Source organism: Delphinapterus leucas, chromosome 4 (assembly GCF_059928025.1).
Source record: "Delphinapterus leucas isolate spDelLeu-1000000601 "Yukka" chromosome 4, BTC_Dleu_Yukka2, whole genome shotgun sequence".
Taxonomy (NCBI): Eukaryota; Metazoa; Chordata; class Mammalia; order Artiodactyla; family Monodontidae; genus Delphinapterus; species Delphinapterus leucas.
This window is the reverse complement of record NC_143132.1, coordinates 143,433,207-143,441,714: the sequence shown is the minus strand read 5'-3', so window position 1 is coordinate 143,441,714 and position 8,508 is coordinate 143,433,207.

Genomic DNA, 8,508 nt, shown 5'->3' with positions numbered 1-8,508 from the left:
GAGAGAGAGAAATCTTTCTGGTGGGGTAGGGATACTCCCAAGGGCCATAAGAAGCAACCCTGAGAGGATAAGGAAAAGGGAGAGGGTCAAAGGAAAAAAGTGCAGTGGTTCTGGTGAAACCAATTGAATTCCTCCCCACTGATAGGATTAGTTATAGTTAGCTGCCACTGGTTGAGAGCTTCTAAGCACCAAGAATCACTGCATATCTGATACGGATTTTGAGAAGGAAGCCATTATAGCAGCTTGGAGAGCAAACCTCCAGGAAAGAGGCTCACAGAGGCAGTGAAAATGGATCAAGTGTGGTGTGAGGATGGATCAGGGCTATCTGACCACACTCAACATTTCCTACATTCTGTATGCAAGGGCTACCAAGTGTGGATAAAACCTATTAGAGATTGCAATGGGAGACTGATGCAAAATCACAGTGAAATTGGAAAATATTCATAGTGACAGCATTGGGGTCAAGTATCCGGGGGCAGCAAGAGTGCCCCGTGGTTGTGGCCACAATAACAGCATCCTAATCAGAGTCTTCGTGTAATAAAGTATTGGACTGAGAGGAGAGGCCCTTGGTTCTTAACTGTTTTCTGAGTCTGCTTTTTCAGTCTTCCTGCTGGGGCTGGGATTTACTATTACATGATATGCATGGGTTTTTAGGTCACTTTGCGTTATGTGAGAAGTGACTTATTAATAAGGTGAACATGAAAGCTTGAATAAGGACTACTGCAACTTTAAGAACGCTGAGTAGAATAAGAATAATAAATGCAATGAGGGCTGTGGTAATACTAATGCTTATTAGGGCCAGGGTTGCTCCTCTGATTAGATGGATTAATAGGTGACCATCTGTAATCTTAGCTGTTAGCCATATGGCCAGGACTATTGATTGAATAAGTAAGCTAATAGTTTCAATAATTACTGGCATGGGGATAAGGGGAATTGGTGTTCCTTGTGGTAAAGTGGGCCAGAGATGCTTTTGTTTTATGGTGGAAGCCGGTGATTACAACTCCTGCTCATAAAGGAATTGCTATAACTAAATTTCTTGAAAGTTGTTTCGTGGGCATAAATGAGTGTGGTAAGAGACCGAGCAAGTTTGTTGAGCCAATAAATAAGATTACTGACATGAGATTTAGTGTCCAAGTTTGTCCTTTATAGTTGTGGATAGCCATTATCTGTTTTGATGTGAGTTGAACTCGTCACTGTTGAATAGAGATTGTGCAGTTATAAAACATTTGGTTGTGTGTGGGCAATAGAAAGCTTGGAAGTATAATGACTAAAATGGCAATAGGTAATCTTATTATAGTTGGGGTGATGAAAGAGGCAAATAAATTTTTATTCATTTTGTTTCTCAAGGGGCAGAGTGTTTTGGTGTTTTAGTTGATTTTAGTTTTAGAACTGAAGGATAAGTATATTTTGAAATTTTTCAGTTGAGATACAATAAATAGAACTAGAATTATTGATATAATAGTGATAAATCATGTTGATGTATCTAGTTGTGGCATGTTATTAAGGGGAGGTTTTAACTCCCAGTCTTTAACTTAAAACGTTAATAATACTCAGCTTCTTAATGAACTTATAGTATGGATGCAGATCATTTCTCAAAGCATTTTAGAAGGTTATTAGGTAACCTTCCTGTTAACCTCCCAGTAAATTATTTTTCTACTTACCCAGAATCAATCCCTATTGCTTACAAGCAGGAAATGTTGGACTGCCATATGAAATGTGACAGAAAATGCCAGGAAAAGTCTCTCTCTGGTGTACTTTCTGAACAAACACCAGTCAAACCAAATGCCATGTCCTGCCATGGCCAGAGGTGGGAAGGTGTGGGTGCTCTTGGCAGATCAGCAAAGCCTCAGCAACCAGAGATTCCAGAACGAGCCCTTTGTGGTGCAGGGTTTCCTCTGTGGGATGATAGTTCTCACAGATGTGCGTCTTCTTGAGACCTACCTTTCTGCTAGATTGCCGGAGCCCCCAGACTTCTGGTTCCCAGAGCTGAAAAGGATAATCTAATTCAGTGGTTTTCACATGGGGCATTTTTACCCCCTAGGTGACATTTGACAATGCCAAGAGATGTTTTTGATGTCACACTTGAGGAGAGGGTTGTTAGTGAGTAGAGGCCAAAGATGCTGCCAAACATCCCACAAGGCACGGGAAAGCCCCCCTGCCCAAAACAAAGAAGTATCTAGCCAAAATGTCAATGCGTCACTGTTGAGAAATCCTGATCTAAATAATGTGTCTGAGAATCCCTTGTTTCTCAGGAGTCTTGTATTGGAAAATATCTTGTATTGGAAAAATGTTAGCTTCATATTTTGAGGTAGTGTGTAGAACTGCATAGTCCAGGGGAGTATTGATTATCTACATATAGCTATTGAGCACTTGAGATATGACTAGTCTGAATTGAAGTGTGCATGTGTAAAACACACATTAGAGATTTTGGATATAAGCTATCCTGCTCATATTGAAAAGAACAGAAGCTAAAAGAAATAATTTTTCATTTATTCTTTAATTCCTCCATCCAATAGACATTTTTGAACATGTGCTGTATGCTAATCATTGGGCATATTAAACGTAAGTACCACTTCCTTTGTGAAGAGCTCATAATCTATTGAAGAAGTCAAAGAGTTAAGGAAAGGGATTGCAGAAAAGTGTGTACGTTAGTGTTTGTATAGAGGAAAGCGTGATTAGCTGCCTAGATGAGCCAGGGGCCATGCCTGTAGGGAGGTGATGAAGTTTTATTGGGATCTGTTCTTCCATACCTTTGAGGATGTATAGTTCCCTCTTCTGCCTCTTACCAACTGGAATGTTAGTCTTCACCTCTCTACCAGCCAACATCCTTCCTGTCTTGAGCTGAATAACTGAGCCCTAGCTAGACCACTGTAGGTCAAAGACATCCTTTGTGATTTTGAACTTTTAACAGTCTTGATTTGTTGCTCCCCCTAGGTACTTGATAAGGTAGTTCTTGCCAGGGCTCTCATGTTCTATTGTAAACTACACGAAGCACTGAAACAGAAGTACACAAATGTGTTTGTTGAATGCAAGAATGACCATCCCAGAAAGTTTCATTAAATTAAGTCCTGCCTATAGATCTTTCTGGGATTTATAGGACAATATGGCAATACACAGGCTCCGTATAGACTTCTTCACTAAATGATCCAGCTGTTCACTGTCTCCCCTCTGGCCTTTGCCCTTGATGTTCCCGTCCCATATTCCACATTGCCCTTTGCATGCATAACTCCTGTTTAGCTTTTGGTCTCAGTTTCAATGCCATTTCATTTGGTAAGCCACCTCTGACAACTGCCACCCTAAAAGATTAAGTTCTCCTTTTCCCAAGGCACTGTTTGTGCTTCTACATTAACTCAGTTCAATGTCCCATCTTCTTCATTAGACCATGAGCTCCAAGTGGCAGTGTCTGTGTCTCATTTGCTCACTGCTACAAATATTCTTAGCATCCAGCCCCAAGTGTTACGCATAGTATGTCTTAGGTTAAGTCCCCAGAAGCAGACACTGGGGTGAGGACCGTGTGCAGGTGATTTTATTAGAACGTGTTCCCAGGAGAAAGAGAGTGGGGGGAACAGGGCAGGGCAGGGGGGAAGCTGAACAAGGGTGTAGTTTCAGGTGATGACCCACCTGACGTGAGGATGAGGCGAGCCTCATTCTGATCTCCCTGAGAGCCCTGAATCTTTTTTTCTTTTGGCCGTGCCATGCCGAACCACTGGACCACCAGGGAATTCCCAGAGCTCTGAATCTTACACCTTGAGAGCTATGGAGAATAAATTGAGAACTTTCAATATATGCCTACTAATATTTCTGGAGGAAGAAAATGAAGAGAACGTTGAGGTGAGGAAATAAGATTTGAAACACTAATGGCAGAATGAAAGACAGATAGGAGGTTTTTTTAAAAATTCATTTATTTAATTAATTTATTTTTGGCTGTGTTGGGTCTTCATTGCTGCGCACAGGCTTTCTCTAGTTGTGGTGAGCGGAGGCTACTCTTCATTGTGGCGCCTGGGCTTCTCATTGTGGTGGCTTCTCTTGTTGCAGAGCACAGGCTCTAGGCACACGGGCTTCAGTAGTTGTGGCATGTGGGCTCCATAATTGTGGCTTGCGGGCTCTAGAGCGCAGGCTCAGTAGTTGTGCTGCACGGGCCTAGTTGCTCCGCAGCATGTGGGATCTTCCCGGACCAGGGCTCGAACCCATGTCCCCTGCATTGGCAGGCAGATTCTTAACCACTGCGCCACCAGGGAAGCCCCAGATATGAGTATTGAGAATGGAAGGACATGCTCAATACTGACTAAAATTAAAACCCCACACCTGATACTTGGTAGTGAAATGGCAGAATATCAAGAATAAAAAATACATTCTTAAAAGTACCATAGAGAAAAGACTATTTAGAATATCAAATAATGACACAGCCAACTTCATATCATTAATGGGAGATGCCAAAAACAAGAATGGAATATCTTCAAAGTAGTGAGGGAAAATAACTGATGACATATTTTAATATCTAGCTAGATTATCATGAAAGAGGGAGAAGAGGGTAAAAAAAACATTTAAGACATACAGTGACTACGAGTGTTTTCCAGCCATAGCCTTTTACTATAAAAATATTAAATAGTTTTCTCCAGGAAGTTGACAATTAAACCCTGAGGGGAATGAGATACAAGATATTAAATATTTGTACACAGAAATTTAGTGTGAATTTTTTATAGTTTTCATTAACTATTGGATGTAAAAATAATGCAGAACAAATATTGTGTGTGAATAAAAAGGAAAAGAGTTATATTCTAGGTAGCAATGGCAATGTGGGCACATTGTTCTGTGGAAAGTTAAAGGGTGTTAAGGTCAATGTCATTTTCAGGAGGAAGAAAGAAATCTTGAATAGCTTCAAATTTAGGAAAATGAAGACCCAAATAAGTATGTTAAACAATTTAAGAGTAACCTCTATTTTTCTCCAGAAGAGGGGGAAAAAAGGAAGTAACCAAAACATTTATTAATCCAACAAAATGCAGCCAAAGAGAAAGTAGGTGAAAAGTAAGATGGTAGAAAAAGAGAGTATAGTTTACAGCATGATATTTACTGATTCTTCTGGTGGCATCTTCAAGTCTTTCTCAGTTTTGCCTGTGAAACTATAGAAATAAAGATCACATGATCTCACATATCAGCATATTCTTAATCATCCTGATAGCCCTTTGACTCTGGTCTCTGGGGAGAATGCTCTAGCATCTCTTCATAATCCTACTCAGAGATGCACTGTCAGTTTTCACTCCTCAGTGGAATCTGAAATTAAGACTCAAGAACTTGGTGGAAGTGACATATTCTTCTTCATCTGCCTTTCTTTTCCATCTCCCACCTCTCTCCCTGGGAACTGCAATCAGGTTCCTGCGAAAGCACCACAAATTAATCCCCTGGTGGGACATATTCTTTGAAGCCCAAATCAAATCACATGATCTGAAAAGTGGTTCCTATATGGGAATATGGAATCATGTATTCTTAGTAGAGATGAAAAGAGAACAATATTGGACATTTGGGAGAAAATAAACTACAGGGAGAAAATGAAAGTATATTATGTTGTTAATATGAAAGAGATAAAACATACCTAATTTTCTGGATGATCAATAAACTTATTGAACTGTTGTATGACTGGTTTCCCAGCTTACTGTACTAGGTACTGTAGAGATACATTTACCCATATATATGACTTTCATCTCATCATACTATTATATTAATATATCACTTAATTGAAAAATTGATATTCTTTTTAAACTAGAAAAATTTTAATTCATTATGTTTTACTGATTATAAAATTAAACATGTTTTGGAGAAATCTGGATAGAACAGAAGAGTTAATAAAAATACTACTTGAGATAACTACTAGTAACATCTTGGTATAGTTTTTCTTTCAGCCTTTTATTTAAGTACTTGAAAAAAATGTTGGCTCTCCCTTTTCTTAAAAACAAATTTAATCTTTAGTGGCATTCTGCATTATTCTTGGAGTCCCTAGAAACAAGCATATAGTAAGCACTCGATGAATGATTGGATAGATGCATGAAAGGAATGGAGTCATGAGTAAATGAATATATATGTGAATGATATTCATTAGGAGGAAAACCATTTATTCAAATTCAGGGCTCAATTACAGAGACGCTAGTGCACAAAGGATGAAAAGGGAATACATTATGAAGGGGAGTTATGGGTGGAGTAATATAAATTCTAAGAAATAGCAGTGTCTGTTTTACTGTGAAAAATGAGAGCCATCAATCCCAAGTACAGTATTCATACTTTGGGGGAAAAAAATGGAGTGATTTTCAAATGACTACTAATGACATCTATGTCATCTTTATGCATCTCAGCCTGTGGAATTACAAACAACACATGCCAACAAATATAGCTATAATTGGGGAGTTTCTCTATTCTGTGCAATTATTGTTCACTTTATATTATAAAATGACACCATTATACATAATATAAAGGACACTTGAGTTAAGCTGGGCTTCTCATTTTATTTCCCCCAAGCTTCACTGAGAGCTAACTGACATAAAACATTGTGTACGTTTAAGATGTGCAACATAATGATTTGAAATATGTGCGAATTGGTTGTTTTAAACTTATTTATTTTGGGCTGTGTTGGGTCTTTGCTGCTGCGTGCGGGCTTTCTCTAGTTGCAGTGAGCAGGGGCTACTCTTCGTTGCGGTGCACGGGCTTCTCATTGCGGTGGCTTCTCTTGTTGTAGAGCACGAGCTCTAGGTGAGCAGGCTTCAGTAGTTGTGGCTCGTGGGCTCTAGAGCGCAGGCTCAGCAGTTGTGGCGCATGGGCTTAGTTGCTCCGCGGCATGTGGGATCTTCCTGGACCAAGGCTTGAACCCCCGTCCCCTGCATTGGCAGGCAGATTCTTAACCACTGCGCCACTAGGGAAGCCTGAAATATGTGTATATTGTGAAATGATTAGCACAGTAAATTTAGTTTATATATCATCACCTCACATATTTACATTTGTATGTGTGTAGTGAGAACTTTTAACATCTACTCTTTAGCATTTTCAAGTATACAATATAGTATTCTTAACTATAGTCACCAGGCTGTACCTTACATCCCCAGAACTTATTCATCTCATAACAGGAAGTTTGTACCCTTTGACCACCTTCACCCATTTCTGCCCCATCCCTACTCCCCAGCCTTGGCAACCACCAGTCTGCTCTCTGTTTCTATGAGTTTGGTTTTTTCGATTCCACATATAAGTGAATTCATACAGTATGTTTCTCTCTCTGTCTTGTTTCACATAGCATAAAACTCTGAAGGTTCATCCATGTTGTTGCAAATGGCAGGATTTCTTCTTTTTATAACCGAATACAATTCCATTTTACACACACACACACACACACACACACACACCCTAAAACGTATCTTCTTTATCCACTCATCCATTGACGGACCCTTAAGTTGTTCCCATGTCTTGGCTATTGTAAGTAATGCTGCAATGAACATGGGGGTGCAGATAATTCTTCAAGATAGTGATTTCATTTCCACTGAATATATACTAAGAAGTGGGATTGCTGGATCATATGGTAGTTCTATTTTCATTATTTTGAGAAACCTCCATATTGTTTTCTGTAGTGGCTCTACCAATTTACATTCCTACTCGCAGTGCACAAGAGTTCCCTTTTATACACTTAGCCAGCACTTATCTCTTGTCTTTTGAATGGCAGCCATTCTAATAAGTGTGAGGTGATAGCTCATTGTGGTTTTTATTTGCATCTCTCTGATGATTAATGTTGTTGAGTACCTTTTCATGTACCTTTTGGCATTTTGAAAATCTTCTTTGGAATAATGTTGTTTTAGGTCCTTTACCCATTTTTATTTATTTATTTATTTTATATATGACTCATATATTTATTAAATTCTTAAATTAACAGAATCAATTTTTTCATTAAGTTGGCACCTAGCCCAGTGTTCCTTTTTTTTTTTAACGTCTTTATTGGAGTATAATTGCTTTACAATGGTGTGTTAGTTTCTGCTGTATAACAAAGTGAATCAGCTATACATATACATATATCTCCATATCCCCTCCCTTTTGTGTCTCCCTCTCACACTCCCTATCCCACCCCTTTACCCATTTTTAAAATGAACTTTTTTTGATATTGAGTTGCATATATTCCTTTTATAATATGGATATTAAACCCTTATCTGATATGTGCTTTGCAAATATTTTCTCCTCTCTCTTTTTTCCTTGAATAGATTAGGTAAAGATTTGTTATTTAAAATAATCTCAAAGAACCAACTCGTAGTTTTTTTAATCTTTTCTATTATTTTCCTATTTTCTATTTTATTTATTTCTGCTCTAATCTTTATTATTTCCTTTCTTCTGCTAACTTTGGGCTTAGTTTGTTCTTTTTTTTCTAGTTCCATGGGGTGAAAAGTTAGGTTGTTATTTGAGATTTTCTTTTTTGATGTATTGATTTCTTACTATAAACTTTCCTCTTAGTCCTGTGATACATCCCATAAGTTTTGGTATATTGTG